The sequence below is a fragment of the Mus musculus genome, chromosome 6, assembly GCF_000001635.26.
Source record: "Mus musculus strain C57BL/6J chromosome 6, GRCm38.p6 C57BL/6J".
Taxonomy (NCBI): domain Eukaryota; kingdom Metazoa; phylum Chordata; class Mammalia; order Rodentia; family Muridae; genus Mus; species Mus musculus.
This window is the reverse complement of record NC_000072.6, coordinates 126,589,762-126,610,324: the sequence shown is the minus strand read 5'-3', so window position 1 is coordinate 126,610,324 and position 20,563 is coordinate 126,589,762. Positions and strand designations below refer to the sequence as shown.

Here is a 20,563-nt window from a genome sequence, read left to right as displayed (position 1 = left end):
ATTAATTTTTCCCATCGGGTAAGTGATTGCTGATTTAGCTTGTGTTTTGTTGAGATGATGTATATTTATCAAGTTATTTTACATATATATTTTATTGATTTGTATTCATTATGTACAGTACTGGGCTTCATAGGACCATTTCACATTTGTAGGTATAAAATGTGCCTTTCCCCCCACTCCTCAGCCTCTTCCCCCTCCTGTGAGTCCCCATGTCTCCTGGACAGTTTCACTTCTACTGTCATTGTGATACCTACATATATTATACATACATGATTTTATGAATCTGCAAATGAGAGAAAATGGGATATTTGCCCTTTAGAAATGGATTTAATTTGTCTAATGCAATGATCTCCAGTTGTATTTATTCTTAATTTTTTTGCAAACAATAGCATATATATTTTTTTTAAAGGTTTTTTGAAGCGGTGTTGAAGGCACAGTGCTGGGAAGGAATCCCCCGCAGACTTGGGGGTTGCGCTTAACCTTGGAGGTTCTTCTGCCTGGAAATCACAGGGGTGCACTAGTTTTTAGTGCACGGGCATGCGCATTAAATGGTCCACTCTCACTGGGGCAGCAGTCTGCTAGCTAGAAAACAAAATGTGACCCAGTTAGACCATGGATCCCCTGTCACCGAGGAAGTGACCATCGTCCTTCCTGACAACCACGGGTTGCAAAAATGTAATTACCATTTTAGCCAGGCTCTTCCCCACTCTGGATGGATGACCCGGTGACAAACTGCAAAGGTTATTTAGCGTTCAGAGGACCTCACTTGTCAAATTTATACTTATTAATAGGAACAATAAGATGGATTATTTAGCATTAGGTGCAGGTGGGTGGGACTTGGCAGCACTGGAATTTCAAGTCCCAGGCTTCCGTGGAGATGCGGAGGAAGGAATTGTCTCCTTCACTCCTGCCTGCGGTGAGGTAGTGCTAGCCCTGCTGTGGTTTTTGCGCAGTGCCTGGAGTAATTTGTTTGTTGTTTCTCCTGGCAGGGATTCTAGTGAGACTGAACACCTCTCCGGAGCTGGGCTCTGGTCCTGTGACTATTCTGCAGAGCCACCAGAATCAGTACTCTGCAGAGAGCCTGGCAACCCGGGGAGACAGCTAGGAGGGAACGTTCTGGAGGCATGAAAAGGCCACCTTTAGACAATTAAGCTGCAGAAAGTTCTGGACACAAAGCAGCACCTTTGGAGCTAAGAGCCACATTAGATTGGCATTCTTATGGCATGGTGCTCTGTGGACAGGGGTCGGCTGGGTCGGAAGGGTTTCACCCTGAGTTTGACCTCCATAGTGCCCAGGTGAGCTCGTATTCCCTCACCTGTATTTCTGGGGACCTGTAGCCCAGCTCCACTGGTCTCTTCGCTGTACTTCACACAGCCCTGGCCAAGCTGGTCAGTCTGGAGTCCAGCTTGTGGGAGGAAGCAATTCAGCTTCTTCCATGAGCTCTCATGGCTGTCAAAGTCTCATGCTGGAATCAAGGTCATGACCTGAATGGATGGGGTGTGTGTTGAGAGGGATAGAGTCAGAAAGAGAAGATGGGGTGCACAAGGTAGACTGAGCTCGCTTTACTGCCTCCCCCAGTGAACAGATAGCATTAATCCAGAGAAATGCTTAGTTAGAACAGCTGGAATGGGGATACTCTTGGCATCTAATGTATAGCCTGGGAAAAATGCTAAATGTTCTATGATTTCCAGCCTCCCCGACAAAACACTATCTGGGCATGGTGGCTTACAACCGCAATCTAAGCTTCTGAGAGGCTGAGGCTAAGTTTGAGGTCATCCTGGGCTATATACTGAACTCTAGGTTAGCCTGAGCTACCATGTTAAGACTTCCATCTCCTTAAAAAAATTATACCTAAACCAATAGCATGTCAATTGTGCAGAGTTAAGAAAGTCAGATCTAAGGAGAAGGGGTGGGCCATTTGGGGGACACATATTTTGACCCCTGCTGACAGAGTTAAATCTTTATGTCTCTGCCAGGTCTTGTTGAGGTTTCTTGTTTTGTTTGTTTATTTTCTTCCTCCAAAATTCCAAAATGGGAAGAGCAGGAAAATGAGAGGCCTGGAAGTAATTGAGGTGTTGTTTCGGCTGAGATCAGGAAAACCACATTGCCACAAGAGCCTTCAAGAACAGAGCTGTTGTTTACACAACAGATACTGAAGCATTCTCCTTCAAAAAGAAAAAAAAATGGTTAAGCAGAAAAAGGGGAAAAATGGTTACGGTTGTGGAAGGATTTGGGTTTGACCCAAGAAGTCATGCCTGTGTGCATAAGCATAATTAAGAACTTTCCATAAGTTCCCAGTGGATATATAAAGCCACTTTCATGACACGTCTTTAAGGAAGCTGAGTGTAGCATACGTCTAAGCCAGGGACAGCATGGGGACAGCCCTGGGACCCCAGCGCAGGGCATGGGATTGATGGCGTTTCAGTGTAGTCCGTGGTCCCTTGACTTCTCTGTGCATTTTGGAGAACAAACAACATGACTGCTAGAATTTCTTCTTACTGTTGTTCAGTTTTCCGTTTTCTCTTCCCGCCTCTCCTGTTATCTGTCTGCACCACTGAGTGCCCATCCTCCACTCCCATCCTTTGTCTTTGTCGTCCCCTCTTTTCCCCTCCTAGGATCCAGAACAGAGACTCATCCCAAGTGTTGTGCTCTAACTGTGACCCACAGGGGTTCAGCCCAGGACTGATTCCTCTTCTGACCCCAGCTGGCTCGGGAACCCCTGCAAGTGGATCAGTGTCGAATCTCACTGTCTTATTGGATTGCATAGCTGTGTCTAATTTTCTGACCAATATCATTATCTTTAGATCTTTCTTGATGTTCCTCCAAATCTCTGCAGCCTGCCAAAGTTCTGTGATTGAGATTAGTATTTCCCTTGGAAAGTATTTTCTGCACGGATCTGATTTGTGTGTGTGTGTGTGGTCTTTGCCCGATGTTTGTGCGTAGAAGATGGGGGATATAATTTTTTGTTATTTCTCTGCAAAGCTTTAATAAAAAAAATAGTGATCTCTGTTTTCTTTTTTCCCCAATGCTCCCTAACCCTGTGTCTTCCACTTCTAGACAATAGTTTATTTCTAAATATGAGTTCTTGGCACAGTACTTGTGTCTTAGTAGGGCTAGTTATCTTCATTTAGAGAAAAAGTCTGTCTCCTCACTATCGACTGCAACACTCCCAAGACCATCCAGGTTTGGGTTGGCCAAAGTTAGAGTGTGAGTATTTGTGTAAACCTGCCCACAGAGTGCATACCTTCATCTTCATGAAGTTCTAGAATTCTCTTTTCTGCCAGGCTACTTTCTAACTAAGTTCAGGTTCAAGAGGCCGGTTCTTGCTGCTTCATTCAATGTGTGTGACCTTAGGTAGGTCACATGACCTTTCTATGGACCACTCTCCCTGTTTGTAGAATGCTATAAAAACATATGGACAGTTCAGGGCTCTCATGAGAGTCAAACACGATAAAGGATGTTATTTATCATGGTTGTTACCTAAGCTATCATTTGATAACTATCAACTAGGTATAGTTATGTTGATAATTGTGATGCCAAGAAACTACTGGAATCCTTGAGCCTTAATGTTCAGAACTCAGACTCTTAATGTTTTCTGTATACTAGCAGGCCCAAGGGTAGTCTTAAGCTGAGTGGCTGTGCTCACAGATGTGTGCCATGCCTGTCTACAATATAGCCACCCTCATGAACCTGCCCACAGTATAGCTCTCTTCATCAGTCCGTCCACAATATAGTCATTCTCACAGGCACTCTTTTGGTCAGCTACTCTGCCTTGCTAGGAAGTGTGGCCACTTTTCTGCTGACGTCATACTCTTGCCTTCCAGTAGCACAACAGATTCACTAAGTTCATTGTTGAGGTCTGGCTTTAGACGTGGTCAGGAGAGCATTAGATGAAAAGGCTTGGTGTATCTGCCCTCTCCTTCTTTAGGACACACTGTCTTGTCTAGGCTTGGCCTCCCATGAGTCAGGGACACAGACATTTTGTGCCTTGCCTTCAGGTCTCTGCTTTTGTCTACACTATGTGTACTGGCTAGTTTTGTGTCAACTTCACACAGGCTGGAGTTATCACAGAGAAAGGAGCTTCAGTTGGGGAAATGCCTCCACGAGATCCAGCTGCAAGGCATTTTCTCAATTAGTGATCAAGGGGGCAGGTTCCCTTGTGGGTGGTGCCATCTCTGGGCTGGTAGTCTTGGTTCTATAAGAGAGAGGGCTGAGCAAGCCAGTAAGGAACATCCCTCCATGGCCTCTGCCTCAGCTCCTGCTTCCTGACCTGCTTGAGTTCCAGTCCTGACTTCCTTGGTGATGAACAGCAGTATGGAAGTGTAAGCTGAATAAATCCTTTCCTCCCCAACTTGCTTCTTGGTCATGATGTCTGTGCAGGAATAGAAACCCTGACTAAGACACCATGTTAGGCTGGAACTAGCATGTGAGGAAACTTCAGCCATTGTGGAGAATTTGATTGTGGAGGTGGTTGGTGTTTTCTGTACCTTTCTTCTGGAACCCTTTTCTTGTCTGGTAGTTTATGGAATAGGGCTGTCTGAGTAGCCTGTCTAAGAAAATGTACATGTACTAGGTACATTTTGATAATCTCCTGCAAGCATTTGTGGGAATGCAAGTGTGCATTTTCATTATACCTGGCTGTGTCCCCTTGAGATTCTCCATATCCTAAGAGGATTCACTGAACAAAGAACATTGGTACACTGGCTGTCCTTTAATCTTAATAAGGGCAATCTAGAACATCAAGGACCTAGAAAAACATCGAGGGTGTAGAAGATCTTAGTAGAGGGATATTTTTTTGAAGACAAGGTCTAACTATATAGCCCTGACTGGTCTGGAACTTGCTATATAGATCAAGCTGTCCTCTGGCTCACAGAGACCAACTTAGACCTGCCTCCCCAGTGCTCAGATTAAAGGCATGCACCACCATACTCTCCCTATTAGGGGATTTCATAAACCTAGATATAGCACCTGACAGGGAAGCCAAACCTCAGTAAAGATGTGAGAGTAGGGCCAGAGAGCCTTGGCAAAGGAGAGAAGGCTCGTAAAGAGAAAACAGACTCTCCCCAGCCTCCACTCAGACAGCACAGCATCCAGACCTCCAGTTCTAAGCCGCACTTGCAGGTAAACCCAGAACTCCTGCCACTCAAAAGCTTTCTTCAGCTGCTCTGTCTTTGGGAGCTATTAAGCTGGAGTTGAGCCTGGCATTCTGTTCGTTCTTTGACTGTGCTTAGATGTACTTCTCTGGAAGCACAGAGCTACCGGTATAAGGGAGCACTATTCCATCTCAGCATCTGTAGCTCTCAGGCCACCAGGGAGCAGAGAAGATGAAGGGTAAGCGGGAGAGTCAGGTGCAGCGTGTTTGTTCCTGTTGGGACCTGCTGACTCCCACCTCTTTGAAGGTTCTTTGCCTCAGGGGTTTTGAGATTAGTTCTTAGGCCAGCACAAAAGTTACGTCCCTGTTTATCTCTGCTCACTTTTCTCTAGAAGCGAAAGCCTAGAATCTTTTTTTATCAAGCCCAGTGCCTAGAGCCATGGGAGTTTATGTATAGGAAGATGGTTTATATCCTCCTCAAGCTCCATGAGGAGCAGAGACGTGCCCACATGTGGCAGAACATCTGTGGGGCTCCAGAGAAGGGCTGCCTGCCCACCTGAGGTGGCTGAGAGGTTGGGTAGATGAGGCATGCTATAAGGATACCAAGAAGACTTCTGGGAACATGCAAAGCGTAAATGCCGTTAGGAATGGCTCAGGTGGACATCCTGGGAAGAGAGTGAGTGGGTGTGGAGGGTGAAGTGTGGAGAGAGCTTGGGGTGATTGTCAGGTGACTGTGTATGGGTGGAGAGTAGCAAGGAGAAAGGACCCTGGGCAAGAAGATGGGTGCAAATAGCAGGTGATGAGTGAGCAGAGGCACGTGACAGGCTAGCCCGATGGACTACAGGGTACCAAAGGGCTTTGACAAGTAGATGAGAGGGATGCATCTATGATTCTGTGAAATATATTTCACTTGAGCAATTGCAAGGTGGGGGAACAAACAGATGCAACTAAGGACCACCACCCTATCTTGGCCAAAGTCAAGTAAGCATCAAGGACTCTCATCTTAATTAGGGACATACATACAAGCAGGAAGCTGATGGTAGATCGGGTCTCTAAACTCAGCCTCTTGACCGCATGGGTGAGAGCTGCTGCCTCTCTGCTCTTTGTCTAGAGTAGATCCATGGGAGGGTTAACAAAATGACAACAAGTTGGTTGTGTGGTGCAGGGAGAGATTTGTGATTGAAAGAAGAAAGGCTTGGGCATAGAGTGGTGGGGGCATACAGAGTAATGGTGGACAGCAGAAATGTGAGCCCTAGCCAATGTAGACACCATTGATCACTCTTGAACCTGGAGCTGAGTGAGCATGATAATGTAGCTGCCTGCTCTAAGGGAAGGTACTGGAAGCTTTAATGATGGGCATCTCGTGCATTTCAGAGTACTCCCACAATGGAGGAAACCCCAGACTGATACAAAGAGTTTGACCACAGAAGAGAGTAGAGTCTGGGGAGCAATGTTGTCAATGGCCATTCCAGGGAAGCTTGGCTCATTCATGAGGTGGGAAGGATCCTTTGACAGTGCTTCTTTGGGATATGAAAGTGTCTATATTCACTTCTCTGGGTTGATGTTGTAAAGAGCCCAAAATATGCCAAGAAAAGCCCTTCCATTTCCTCAGCTCTGCCTTTCCTTTCATCCTCACAGCTACTTGGGGATGAAGAGAGGGCTTCTGGTAACATTTCTGATTTGCAGGTGAAACACACACACACACACACACACACACACACACACCCCTCCCACCTACCTAAAACTAAGCCACAAAACTTATGTAACTTGGCCAAGGCTATCCAGCAAGTAGACTAAGCAAAGACATAAGTCCATGTAGTTAAAACCACAGAACTATAACACTTGCCCTGGGATTTCTTTCTAGTTAACTCGCTGGCTGGTTAGGTGATGTGAGCAGGGGTGTGTGTGTTCTCAGAGTTGCTTGAAGAAGAAGGTATCTAAGATGTTTCCACATGCTCATATAGGATAACAACATAGTAAGAGAAAAATCCACAAAACGTTAACTCAAATCAAGTAACGTCCATGCAGGTAAGACAAATGGTTGAGAAGCTAGCTACCAAGGAGACTGTCTTGGTAACCAAGGCTATACTGGCCAATGGAGGGAAAGGTGGAAGAAAAGGCTGAGGTTGTCTGTGTGCCAGAGAACTCTCTACAGAGAGTGTACGTCAGTGCCCCGGGGGGTGGGGGGGTCACCAAGCTAGGGGTGCCCAGGAGCTGCATCATGTGCCCTGCGTGCGCACCCTCAGGACTCTGCTTTCTCGCAGCCTGGCCTATGTGAGTGGCATGGACTCATCCCCAGAACCCTCCTGCAGGAGTGTCTTTAAAGGCTTGAGAGGTCTGGAGGCTCGTTTGTAGCCTTGCACTGACAGGAAGAACTGGAAAGAAACACCAACATCAGCTGGCCTGTCTCCTACCCTTGGCAGCTGTAGAAATAGTCTCAGAAGTGGGGTGTGTGTGCACCATTCAGCAAGTATAGAACTGTGATAGAAGCAGGTGCCTACCCACCCTCATCCTGCCCAATACCTTCCCTTGAGCTAATAATAGTCTGTCTCCCTCCACCTCTCTGCTTGCTCTCTCTGTGTCTATCAAGCTGGTTCCTGGATTCTTTCTCCCCACTTCTGCCTCTTCCACCATCCATGTGTGACTTCTATCTTGCTTGTCACCTGTTCCTCATGCATCTCCTGGATTTATAGACCTGTTTCTTTCCTCCTCACCTTCATGATTTTCCATCTCTCCTCCTTCTTTGTATACACACACACACACACACACGCGCGCGCGCACACACACACACACACACACACACACACACACACAGACACACAGACAGACACGCACAGACACACACAGACACACACACACACACACACACGGGGGGGTGGGGGGGGAGGAGAAAGAAAGAGAGGGAGGGAGGGAGGGAGGGAGATGCTCTCACTGACGCTGGCTCACGTTCTCTTTAGATTTAGAGAGAGACAGACTGGCTCCATGTGCTCCCCCTCAGGAGTGCTAAAACCCAGCCCATCTGTTGTAGATCTGCTCATTATTTGAAATCTTGCCTTATGGAGAAAGAGGGCAGCTAGGATGCCTATATTTCTATATTTTTCCCACTCCTCTCTTTGAACACAGGGAAGCGATTTCTTCTCATCGAATCAGCACATTAGTAAACACTTGGCCTGGCCGTGGACGCCATATTGACGCTCTCCTCTTAGAGGAATCACTGTAGTGGCTTTTGCCGACGGGCACTTCATGAAATTTTGATGACTGAAGCGATGCGTGCTGGTCATGGCTTAATCACTAGCTAGCTCACAGACATCCGCTCTCCTCCACTGTGCTGTTTGCTCAGATTGGGCCACGGAAATGTTGTCAATAGGAAAAGGGAGGTTGGAATTGGAGTAGTTCAGTGAGCATGCTTTGGGGTGGAGTTTGAGTGTGTGGGCAAAAGGCTTAGATTCCCAGGGAGAGAGGTAGCTTTGGAAAGCTGGAGCGGATGGGAGTCCACAGTGCTCAGAGATCTGTAGGTGAGCATTTCAGAAAGACTGCCGAAGCAGTCTTCTTTCCCAATGGTGTTGTGACGGGACCCCACTATGAAAGCTTTTCCTCCAGTCCCACATGGGTACCCCAAGGACCAAATACAATCCTTCTGTCCTTGTTCTCCCAGACATAGCAGTGTTTGTTGCTCAGGGTTTTCCACTTTCCCAGGCGGCTCCACCAACAGCCTCAGTTAGCTTAGGGTCTCTGCCACCACCACATTCGTGGTCACCTTCACACAGCGCTGTGTAAGCATGACCGTCTACAGACCCATGTTCTCTCTGTCCCCAGGGAGGACATCGATATTGGAGGAATTCCAGACTAGTTCAGTGATGAAGCCCGTCCTCAGCTCCTCAGCCATGTCCCTCAGTGTTCTTTCCACGAATAAAAACCTGGACCTGAAGATGACAGTTCGATAACATGCGGGACACATGCATTTGTATCATGTTTTAAAAGGGGCTAAGCGAACCCTGTCCTCCTTCACAAAAATGCATAGGCACCATTTTGAAAGGTCTGAAATGCCAGAGGAAACGCCCTTCACCCTTACCTTGTTGGACTTTGGGTTAGTGTTGTTTTGGTTTTTTTTTTGTTGTTGTTGTTGTTTTGTAGTGAGTTTATGAAAAATGCTCAATGTCACCCAGACTTGGGACTCACAGACTGTGATTAGTATTTGAAGTGCCACTAGGTGCTGGAGTCAAGGCCGTCTTCCCTCAAGAGAGATCCAAACCCTAGTCAACCCCCTTTCCCTTTAGCTTTCCAGACAACACGCCTACAAAATACCTTAGCATGCCACAGGCCGGCAGGCAAAAATGTTCCTTAGAGTTCTAGAAGTTGCAGGTTCAAGATGGGGATGCTAACAGCATCCCCCATTAGTTCAGGACCACTTTTTAGTTCATAGATGGCCATCTTCTCCCTGGGTCCTTACACAGAGAAAGAGACAAGAGATCACTCTCCGGTGGGAGCTCACTGAGCTACTCATGAATGCTTTGCCCCCAGGACCTAACTACCCCTCGGAATCTTGTCCCCTAGTACCCACATTAGAGATTTTATATTAGCATTCCCTCACCATACAAAGGCTTCCTGACTTTACCTGAGGGAGGGGCTGTGGAGTCCTAGAGAAAGTAACAACCCCGCCCAAGACCTTTGGCTTTTCTAGGTGAAGTCCCCTTAAAGGAAACAGCTACTCTACCAGGGCAAGAAGACGTAAGGTCATCATTGGGACACCAGTGTAGGGATCTAGGAAGCCAGGTCATGTGCCACGCTGCTTAGTCTGCACCAGGAAGAGCAGAAAAAGCTAGGCTGTCAAAGGGCCTAAGGGACACAAGATCCAGGTTCCCAGAGGCCAAGGTTCTATGCCTTCCTTTCCTGAAGAAATGCCCGACTAGAAAGGGAAGTGAGTTTCCCTTGTCACTCGGCTTGTCAGCAGTGGTGGAATTAGAAGGGATCCAGGCATGGGACTCAGGATCTGGCTTTACACCTTCCACAGCACTCTGTCCATGGGCTGAGGCAGCCCCCAGGCTACAGAAGAAGCCTCCTTGAGTATGGACCTTGGGTGCAGGCAGGCGGGAGCGTGGCTGTAGCTGACTATACCTGAGATTCTGAAGTCAGTCAATACACAGCCTCTGGGCTAATGGCTGTCCAGGGCAAGTGGGACCATGGCGTTTCTTCACAAGAGCAGATCTGCGAGTTCTGGGAAGGTTCCCTCTACTTTTCCTGAACACAAACCAAGCCCTGCACCCCCAAGCAGCATCAATGGGCTGAATGAAGTGTAGTCACCTCCCATGCATGAGTGGGGGCTCTGCAGGAGGGCCAGCATCACATGCACTCATTGAAGGATGGAGGAGAGCCTGGGGGTGGGTGGGCAGCAGGAGCCTGAGATCTATTCTTAGCCCTGTTGCTATGTGATGCTGGGCAGGCCATGGAGGCTTCTGTTCCTCTTGGCTCAGACAGCTCATAGCATTCTGCATCCCAGATCTCACTCACCCTGGGCATGGCCAGCCTCATCTCTCTGTAGTGACATGCCTGGATAGGGAGGGAATTCTGAAATATCTACCCATACCAGTCAGTGGGAAGACACAAGAGATGTTAGAGACCTAAGTGAAAGAATTGCTTTGCCGAGAGGTGATCAGCTGTGGGTATGGTCTCCACCTTCTCTTGTGGACTCTCTCTGTGTTGGGAAGGAGAAGGCTTAGTGCCTGGGCATCTTCCTGAGTTCCTACATTCACAAGGCAGCCTTTCCCACCTGCTCTGTGACCTGCCTGTGCCAGAGAACATGCCACTTGGGCCAACAGTAGGGGCAGCAGAGAGTAAGGTTGGGTGCACCCTGGATTTTCCTGTTGGGTCATAATGGGTTGGCTCTATTCCCCTAAGGCCCTGGCTCCTTCCAGGTGACCCTTGAACACCACTGTCTCTCTGCTGTCTGCTCTCTCGCCATTTTCCTCTCCTTGTAAAACTAAAGGAATGGGGGGAACAGAGTTCATTCTCCCCAAGGTAAGGCGCACAAGGTGTACCGCATGAATATTCTGTTGGCTTCTTGTTGCTGTAACAAAGTATTTGAGTATTTTACAAAATAAAAAGTAAATGATTTAGCAGACAGTTCTGGAGATTCCAGTTGGGGTCAGGATCTCGGTGGCTTTGGTGAGGACCTCACAGTCACATTACAACATGGCAGGTAACATCGTTGTAGGGAGGGACAGCATTGAAAGAAAGAGAGACATCAGGGTAAGACAAGACGCCAGCACAATTCAGGGCCAGGCACCCTTTGTAATAACCTGACCTAACCATATCCACTGGATTCTGCCTCTTAAAAGTTCCCTTATCTCTCAACATGACCACAGTGGGGCAGACCATAGTCCTTTGGGGGACATGTTCAAACCACGTCAGGGAAATAGTAACATTCACCAGAGGTCACTGCACTGTGAGAAAGCTTAGCAGCACCCTGGAAGTGTTAAAGGGCTGTCTCTTGATGTCTGCGGAAATGGAGGAAAAGGAGATTTCTCTGAAGCCAGGATGCTTGACTTAAGCCCGGACAGATCTTAAGGTCTGTATCCGAATTGTAGCTGGTAGACTAGCACGGACTAGAGCTCACCACATCACGCTTAAGCACCATGGGCCCTCTGTTTGTGAAACTAGTAAGAATAAAGCACAGAGTAGTTCAAGATGAAGAAATGTGGTTTTAAATGTGCCTAGTTTCCCTTTGCACTTGGACCCAAGCTGCAGGCGCGGCAGGCTCCAGGTGCGGGAACTCAATGACGAGGCATCCGCCTTTCTCTCTGCCCAGATCCGCTCTTCCATCACCTAGGTCAGTGGGCTTCCCAGGCCGGCTTTCTCCACGCTGGAGAGTGGGGTGTGATGGGGGAATGATGTAGTTTCTGGAACACTAACCTTATGCATGCCATTGAATTTGTGTATCTAGACAAACAAATATACCTCTCAGGTTTTACAGAGCACATACTTCAGGAGAGCCCAGCAGGGTGGCCAGGCTCCTGGCTGAGAACAAAGGAAGGAGAAACACTGGAAGCCACCAGCTGGCCCAGTCCCCAGAAGACACCAACTCAGAGGCCACACACATGCCTGACAGAAGTAACTGAAGGGATTCCCCAGTTGTTGCAGTGTGTGCTTCATAATGGAGAGAGGGCTGCCTGGTGACAGGAGATGCTGTTGGTGGGAGTGTGTAGTTGACTTGTTCACATCTTGACTGTTTAGGATGCAGAGAACGCAACCAGAGGCAGGGAGCCAAGTTATAACCTCAAAGTCCCACTCAGGTGACCCATCTCTGCCAACTGTGACTCCCTTCCTGAGGTTCTGTGACCTCCCAACACTGCGCCACCGGCTGAGACTCTGTGCTGGGACCTGTTTGTGCCATAGCAGGTCCTTTCCAGCAGACAGGAGTTTAACCTTTGTTTTCACCTGACATTTTCGCTTTGGTTTTTGGGGTCTCTAGCAAGGGACCTCCTCTTAACTGGAGACCACGGGAGAGCAAATGGCCCTCCATTAAACAGGAAAACAGAGAACGAGGATGGCACAGACCCCACACCTCCCTCACAAGGAAGACGTCCCACAGACACCTCCCTCACAAGGAAGACGTCCCACAGGGTCCTGCAGCTTCTCCCACAGGGTTCCACAGCCCCTCCCACAGGGTCCCACAGCCCCTCCCACAGGGTTCCACAGCCCCTCCCACAGGATCCCACAGCCCCTCCCACAGGATCCCACAGCCCCTCCCATAGGGTCCCATAGCCCCCTCCACACTCATTCTGCGGGACAAGCTTTTAACGCTCAGGCTTTGTGAGAGACACTCAGTGAAACCATTGCAAAGGGAAAGGCAAAGCATTCTGGGAGTTCCCAAACTATGTCTAAGACTGTCCATTTCATTGACCCAGCTAGAGTGCAGGGTCTAGGTAAGAACAGCTTGCCTGGGCTGGGTCAATGTGTCTGGGCTGGGTCAATGTCTCTGGGCTGGGTCAATAGCTCGCGTGGTGCCTGCTGCTCACACATAAGGACCCGTGTCTTCCCTCATCACTGCTAAAAGCCAGCCAGGGTGTTGCACATTTGTGACCCTAGAGCTGTGCAGGTAAAGGCAGAAGGATCCCTAGAATTCACTAGCCAGCCAGTCCAGCCAATCAGTGAGTTCTGGGTTTAGCGAGAGACCTTGCCTCAAAAACACAGTGGAGAATGGCAAAGGAAGATGCCTGCCTGGGCTTTTGGCCTCCACACACTTGCTCGCAAACGTGCATACACGCTTGGATGCCACGCGTATGCAGTAATTAGTTACAAACCAGCATCCTGGCAGTGAGGGGCAGCCCCTGAAGGATCCCAGAGAAAAGCTTTGACAGAGCTGTGTACCAGAGCTTTATCTAAAAAAGTAAAGCTGTTTCCTTTACAAAACTTAGAATAAAGAGCCTCATGCCACCTTCTAAAGCAGAAGGAAGTGGATGGGAATCACAGATTTATTTGAAAGGGCCACCCAGGACCACCAGCTGCCTCATGGAAGGCCAGTGGCTTCTAGCCTGAGGCTGAGTACATTTTTAGAAGGCTTTAGAATAGTACTTTCATAGGGTTCCTAAACTTTTCTCCCTAGGACTCTGGGGTCCTGGCTAATGCGCCTGATTGCCGGCTGGGCTCTTGTTCGGCCAGCTCTGTAGAGCCAGGAACATTTGTAAGCAGCTCCTGGTCCTGGCACTGCCGCTGACACGAAGCCTCTTAGCTGCTGCTTGCCGTGATGCCACCCCTCGCATGCTCCTGTGAGTCACACTGGGGCTCTGTGTCACTCAGAGCAGGCTCCGAGCCACACGTGCTCTGTTCTCCCCATAGCAGAAATCACTAAGGGGACCGGGTAATCATGCTGCCATTTCTCATTTGTCAAGACCCACCTGTCTCCCTCAGTGCAAAATAGAGACTGACAGTCTGGTGGGGGCGGACATGGATCAGGGTGGAGGAAGCAGCGACATTTTGCTGAGAGTGACTGGTAGGGAGCATCACTCATAGATACTTCTAGATGAGCCGGAGGGGAGGGGTGCATGGCTCAGGCCCTGGATAGCCTGGTCAAAACTCCAGATCCTACCTCTTGCTAGCTTGGTGTCTCCAACCTTTAATTTTCTTGTCTGTAAGATGTGATGGGCAGGGAGCTTGCAGAGCCTGCGAGGTAAGAGCCATCAACTCTGTCAGCCTTTGGATTACTATAGTCGTGCCTCTGATTCCCTCTGCTCTGCTTGTCTGACTTCATTTCCATCTGGAACAGGACCTGCAGTCCCTGGTCCTGTGTAGACAGCAGGGACAATTTCGATGGCTATGGCTCCTAAGCCTTCTTAGAAATGCCTTCCTTGTACAGTGAATTACAACTCCTTCTAGAGTAGGAAAGATAATTACAGACCTAGAAGGCGTGTTCGGTTGATTTATTGTGCAGGAATATTTAGTGTGCAAATATTTCCACAGGATCTTTTTTTTTAATAACTCAGACTATAAATTGAGAACCCCAAGTCCATTTTTTTTCTTGTATGTGTGTGGTGCCTGCACACTGTTTTTATGTGAGTGTGTGCATGTGTGTTTGTGTGTGCGTGTGTGGCAGAGCAAGGGTGATTTGCGGACTTCTCCTCTTTTGCTTTTCCATCTGTTCCTTTGAAGGTCTCTCTCTGTCAGACTCAGAGTTTGATGATACAGATTCTCCGGATGGATTGCTTGGTTGGGAAGTTTCCTGCCTCCGCCCATGAGGCTGGGATTACATATGGGGCAGTGAGAGTGCTCACTGGGCATTTCAGGTGGGCCTGAGAATCTGAACTCTGCTCCTCTTCCTTGTTTGATGAGCTCCTTCACCGCTGAGCCACCTTCCCTGAGGAGTGTACTGTGCAGAACTGAACTCTCCTCTCCTCTCTGTCCTACACGGTCCCCATCAGCAGGCTGAGAAAGCCATGCTCAGGATGTTTATGTAACTGTCAGGAGTACACAAGGGGAGGTGGCAGAGCAGACGCTGGAACCCATTTAGGTAGCTGACTCAAAATCTTTGCTCCACACCCATGACTTCTCTCCGGGGAGCAGGGACTGCCCAGGGGCAAAGGACACCCAGCAACACTGTGAGGGTCATGGGGTGAGGTATAAGAATCTTAGGAATCATTGTAAGAGAAGCGGAGAAGAAGGAATGGATTATAACAGCAGTTTGGGGTTTTGGCAGATTCCCTGGTGAGATCTGATCGGGTTTAGTTGCCTGTTTCGGCTTTCTATTTAACCCACCAGTGGGTGGCAAGGGATAAAGAAATCAAATTACTCACTGACTGTGACCATGCAGCCCTGGTCTTTTCAGGAGTGACAGGCCACTAATTTGTTTTTGGAATGAACCGTCTCAAAGAATCCTGATTTTTTTTGGGGGGGGGGTGCAGGGTGGGGGAGGGTACAGCATAAACCATAATAAGCTGGATCAAAGCAACCCTCAATGCGATCAGTTTATATACTTTCTTGATTGGACGAGGGTGGACTGTTTCCAGATCTAAAACATCCATTGTGAAAGTGTTGTGAGCCATAGGCAGTGCGTGGCATTTCCTAACACCCTTTCGCAAGCCTGGCGAGGACTTTTCTTGCTTCCCAACTGTACAAGGAAGAGCCAAAAGGGAGCTATTCAGCTATCCCTTAGTGACTGAGTGGGACTGGATCCAGGAGTCCTCCTCAAATCCCCCAATCTCCTGATGCTCAGGTCCTTCCCATAAAGTGACGTGGGGCTCCGTTTGCACATACTGTGTGAACAGCTGTCCCTGTGCCTAAAGCCATCCCTAGATTACTTATAAACCACGATGCAATGGAACTGGCATGAAAAACATCACCGAGTTATAACATATGGGAGAATGACAGAGGAATTAATCCCTGTGTATTCAGTACAGAGGAGACACTTTCTTTCTCAGCATTTCAACTCGTGCCTAAATTTAAATTAGCAGATAGGACTCCAGAAGTACAGAGGCCATGGGTAGGAGAGGATTATCTTTACATTCTCTTCTTGTCATGTGATCTCTCTGGAGTTTGGTTATTCATGTCATATGAATTCTCACCTCTAAGTAAAGCAAAGGTAGAAAAAACAATCGAGAGGAAGAACTGTTGTACCTGGTGCATAGTAACTGCTCTGAGTCGTCATCACTGGGATGTCAGCCGTGGCCATGTAGCAATGATAGTAATGTAATAGAGGTCACAATGGCTTTGAAAGGTCAATTGTTCGTCACACTGGATCCTAATTTTAAAGATTTATTTCCTAAACCTCAGATAGGAACAGGACCTCAAGGAGCCCGACACCATGTTTATGTGAGGTTTGACCTTGTGTGGCTTCGGGACAGAAGCCGGTGGGCATCAGGCAGCTCCCTCTGGTTTCTGTACCAGAGTCTTGCACACAGTGACTCTGGGATGCCAGCAGTCTGAGATTGCCCAGGTATGTCCCCAACAGTCCTTTCCAGAGGGGGGCGCTTTGCCTGTTCCATTCCTTGTGAGAAGTCCAGGGTTCACAGAGTGAAATCACTTCATCTCTTGCTCGTTCTCTTTCTCATCTCTGGACACTGATGAACAGTCTCCTTAGTGAGGTGCAGCAGAAGGTGCAGTCCAAGACGCACATGGCCCCTGGTTTTTGTCATCTGGAGCTGGAGCTCAGAAACTGAGATGGATGAGACTTGTGAGGGGAGGGAGTTTATGAAGACCCAGATGGCAGGCTTCCATGCTCTGTATGGGAGCTGTAGAGTGGAGGCCAGAGGGCTGCATTTTGGATTAGATCTTCTAGGCCTTCCAATGCAGGAGTTGCTTAGAAACTAGCTCTTGATGGTGAAGGGAGGCACGAAATCAGCCCAATAGAAAGACTGATAGCTGCTTGGCAACTAAGGGATTGTTTTCTTCATGTGCGAGTAGGCTGATTCTGAGAGTTGTTTTGTAAAGTGATGTTCCTATCCCTACCAACACTGTTAATACACGCTCATAAAGGCAGAGGGGAGAGGACAGTGGGATTTTCCAAAAATTATACTCTATATAAAAACCTGAGTTCTTACAACCCCTAGCATGCTGTTTCTAAAGGGCAGCAGGTAGCATGATTCAAGAAATAACACACTGGACAACTCATTCCAAAATGGAACACAATGTGTATATTGGAGTACCCTGCTGATGGCATCCATTAGAGTAAGCAGGGTGGTATGGAAGTCACTGGTCAGGGCTGCTGAGCTGACTGATGTAAGTGGTACTCAGGAGATCACAGGGAGGGGTGAAGGTAAGTAGTCAAGAGTCCATACCTAGCACAGGCATATGGGTTTGGACCTAGCTCATGTAGATGTGAAGGCCCCACGCAGGAAGCTCACTCTGCCATTTGCTTCCTTGATAAAACCACAGCAGAGTCTTGATCAGTGAGCTTAGCACCCACCGGGAAAGGGTGGGAAGCTAGATTCTGACTCCAAGAAATCTGTCCAGATGTCGCTCTCATGTCTTTAACTACACTAGCCTGACCTGTCAGGGCCTGTTGGCTATACTTGTTGTGTGCACATCTGGAAAGGCAGGTGGAAAATTGTACCGATGCCTACAGCAGTGGTCTAATTAATCTTGTCACGACACTGCCCACTTGTCTTGTCAGGAGCCGGCTTGGGTATGTGCGCATATGCCTGTGTGCGTGTGCATGTGTGCACACGTGGCTTTGGCAGTGAACAAAGCCTGCAGATCCAGCTGCTGTCTTAATTCAAGGGCTCAGAAAATTCAGGGCAGGCACAGTACCCTTCCTACTTGTAAGGAACAGACTGAGAATCTCCTCGACTCAGTGACTTGCCAAGCAAGGCTATGTGGACATCTCTGGTTATAAATTTTCACCTGGTCATTTGTCACTGGTCTCCTGCCTAGGGTAAGAAGGTAAATGTTCAGTGTGGATCCATTTCACAGGAGAGTTTTTGTGACAAGCATGATGGCCTGAGGATTACTCTCAGCTTCCCACATATTCTTTCATTGTATCAGCGAGATACCAATTATATTTTGGTTTACATATTTTCTTTTTTAGTTTATCAAGTATATTACCCTGTCTTTTAATCCTCACAAGTACCTGCAACAGTCTCTACAGCCAGATCTGTGATACGGATGAAGAAAACAGGGCTTGGAGATATCTAATGTCTTGGCCAAAATGAGTATCAGCATGTATTGGAGAACTGGAGTCCACTGTGCGCACTCTGACATGTTCAGCACTTTGCTTGTTAGTTCAAGTTTCCATTCATTTTTCTGTTCACCACACGTTGGGTACTTTCCACTCCTAATGTTAATGAGGTGACACAGAGTGGAGATAAATATAAACTGCATCACACTCCTGGATTAGAGGTGTAAACAGAAGGAGAGGATCAGCCATTGGCTTGTTCTATGAAACTCAATTAGTGGTGTTACCGCTCACATTTAAGTCCAGAGAGGCAATATTAAGACTCCATCAATCTTCTAGCCGATTCTACAGTCTCCAAGGATATTTATTCACACCCATTCATCTGCACACCTTGGGATGCTCTGTTACCTGCCCTGAGTCAACACACACCTCAGTTTGATATTATTTGATGGATACATGCATTTCCTTTCTTTGACTCTTAAAACTGTATTTGTGCACAGACTCTACATTAGGCCAATTTTCAGCCTGAGTTATCTCCACCCAAATTTGCCTGTCACTGCCTTCATCCTAATCTTCTGGGACAAGATGATGTAATTCCATACGGCCAGCATTCCAACTTTATAGGAGAGAGTGAGTAGCAGCTCTTGGGTCCTCTCTGGAGTCGGTTTATATTTCTCATAACAGATGGTACCTTGGGTTTGTGATATGTTCCCACGTGTCGTCTTTTCTTTACTACACAGTAAGCTTCCTCAGTGAGAGAACTGTGGTATCTTTATCACCATACCTTCTGCAGAAGCTGGTTCACCCCATAGTTAGTTAAAGGCACTTGGTGACTATCACTCAATAGATATTCCAGAGGATCATAGCTCATCTCCCCAAAGACCCCTTTTTGAGCAGCACTGGAGATTTCCTCTGGTCCTTTACTCTAAGGAACACTATGATAACATTGACCCCAAAGACCTGATTATAAAAGAATGACTTTTATGCAACCCATAATCTCTGTGTTGCTAAGCATTTGTCTCCCTCCTTCTCAGCTTAACCAATCTTTGGTTCTCCAGACCCTCTGCCAGATAGAACATTTTCTGCTTGAAGTGATTTAGAGTCTTGGGTCAAAACAGCATGAAAATCAGCAGTTCACATCTGGTTTGCTGTGTGTCAATCTCTCTGAGTGGCAATCGGCGAGAGCATCAGGCGTTTCTCTCAAGGAAACCCCAGAAGCTTGACCAATGTCAGTGTCCCTGGAGAGAATCAGGGAGCAAGTTTGTAAGAACTTCTTTGTTCACATCAAAAGGGTGGGTTTGGGATCCAGGATGGGTGCTACCTGGGAATGGAGGATGGAAAGATTCTTAATTTGGTTCGCAGAGTCAGGATTTTTATTTTGGTCAGGCGGTAAAACTGTAGTTATCTGGAACTTTCCAAATGTTGGCTGTGTATGTTGCCAAGAGGAATCAGCTCTTTTATCTCCACGAGCATACAAAGGCAGATAATAGGTGCCATTTGGGGGTAGATTCTGACGCTTGATCTCTCAGACTTCTCATGGGATGAGGCTACCACTGAAGTTGAGTTTACTCGGTACCAGGAAGCTGCACACATCTTTGGATAAGAAGCAGTTGCCACTGAGTATGTTGGAGTACTTCCCCTCACAAGTATATGAAGAGCCAGAGGTCAAGGTGGGGTAGCTTCCTTTCTTGGTCTCCATTTTACTTTTTGCGACAAGGTTTCTTACTCAACCTCCAGCTTGCTGTTTCATTTGGCCTGTGTGTCCAGAAAATTCTCCATTCACCTGTCTCCGTAGCTCCACTCTTTTGTCACACGTGTACAACACCACAGGGATTTTATGTGGATCCTGGGCATCAGAACCCAGTTCTTCACTCTTACCCAGCATGGGAGTGACTGCCTGAACCACTTCCCAGCTTTTGCTTATACTTGCTTCCTAAAACCTATTCTTAGTAGGCTTCATCCCCCAACAGGACTTAATCTCTTCAGCTTGCAGCATGGCCTAGCGTCATTTCCCCCGGGGATACAGGAGCTATCTTGAACCTCTAAGTTGGGCAAAATTAGTTATGCTCTAAAGCCTCCAAGGACACCTCAATATCACTATCCCCATTCATTTGGAAGTTTTGGTAACCATATCAGGCTTATTTTATTCTCCTGATTTCTCTGGAACATCCAATACACTATGGCAGCTACTCAACAAAAGGAGAAGTCAACCATTTGTTATGTGGCACTGGTGAGCTGAGACACATGTGGATTTAAAGTAGTCATGGATTTGAAATAATGGGCATTAAAAGGTCTATCTTTGTTGGTTATTTCATATAGATTGTGTGCTAAAATATCTATGTGTTAAACATACTGTGTGAACTAAAAAT

The 20,563-nt window shown here is 47.5% G+C and overlaps 1 long non-coding RNA gene across 6 annotated transcripts; it reads right to left on the bottom strand.

Moving 5' to 3' along the window:
• Positions 1-371: 371 nt before the first annotated feature.
• Positions 372-10,900, bottom strand: Gm33496. Of its 6 annotated transcripts, XR_003956513.1 has the most exons (5): positions 10,208-10,890; positions 9,398-9,537; positions 8,850-9,015; positions 1,316-1,484; positions 385-582 (listed from the first exon to the last, which is right to left on the bottom strand). It is a non-coding gene; the product is annotated as a predicted gene, 33496 (long non-coding RNA). The 6 variants fall into 6 exon arrangements; XR_003956512.1 differs by lacking the exon at positions 8,850-9,015 and having other exon boundaries at positions 372-582; positions 10,860-10,900; XR_003956514.1 differs by lacking the exon at positions 8,850-9,015 and having other exon boundaries at positions 372-582; positions 1,316-2,165.
• Positions 10,901-20,563: the final 9,663 nt, after the last annotated feature.